The sequence below is a fragment of the Cynoglossus semilaevis genome, chromosome 4, assembly GCF_000523025.1.
Source record: "Cynoglossus semilaevis isolate Cse_v1.0 chromosome 4, Cse_v1.0, whole genome shotgun sequence".
Lineage (NCBI taxonomy): Eukaryota > Metazoa > Chordata > Actinopteri > Pleuronectiformes > Cynoglossidae > Cynoglossus > Cynoglossus semilaevis.
Genome location: NC_024310.1, coordinates 6,038,586 through 6,039,615, shown reverse-complemented (window position 1 = coordinate 6,039,615; position 1,030 = coordinate 6,038,586).

Genomic DNA, 1,030 nt, shown 5'->3' with positions numbered 1-1,030 from the left:
TATCTTTTCACACTCAGGGCAGCAACCTGTGGACTAGTGGTAAAATATTGTAATGAGAGAAGTGCTGAGTCACTAACTGCTCCTGTGTAAGTGAGCCGTACTGTAACAGTGTAGGGGTGGGTTCAATACGGGGGTCGGGGGTTCTCCCCATGTTATATATGACTTAAAAAAACAAACCGAGATTTTAAATCAAGATGCTCAGAAACTGATGTTTCACTCTAACCTGAAAAGTTCTGTTTCTGTTTTAGAACTTGAACCAAATTTGTGTTTCTGAAACTCAACCCTTACATTTGAAAAAATAAAATCTGACTGTGATCTGTGTGTGGAGTCCAGGTTCACAGACTTTTGAACTGGCTCCACACTGTGCTCACTCACAGCTTCTTGTTTGGACACAGAGTCGTGAAGAAACCATTGACACTACAGTTTGTCTTCCTGTCCTGACATTCACCAAGCTATTTTTTTTTCTTTCTTTCTTAAAGAAACGTCTTCTCTGTGTTTGAATGTCTGCAACGACTCCAAAAAAAAAAACTAATTTAAAAAAGAGCCACACACATATAGAGAGAATGTGTGTACTTGACCAGTTGTAAACTGAAATAACAACCTAAAATAAAAAAGTTTGTATGACTTGTCCCTTTTCCTGCTTCCTCTGGAGATTGTTTGCGAAAGCCAGATGAAACCTAACAAGCGCTCAGGGCGCCATCTCGACTTTGTTTCATTTCAGCTTTACCAGTCGCAGCGTCTCAGAGGACGGCGCTGAGGGTGTGCTTATGTGTGCGTGCACTTGTTTGTTTGAGGTAAACTTTGGAAATAGGAGCCCAGATATAGCTGAACATCTGAGACAGAGAGATTGGAGAAGGTGCCAGCCAGCCAAATTACCTTGTCCCACAGTCACCCTGGCTGCCAACCAGGCAGAAATGGATTCCATCTCCACTCTGAGGTGAACAACAGATTGGGAGAAATAAGCCCAAATAACCATCGATATCTGTTCAGGAGGGGGGAGGCTGACATTTATCACTGAGGGGAAGACTGC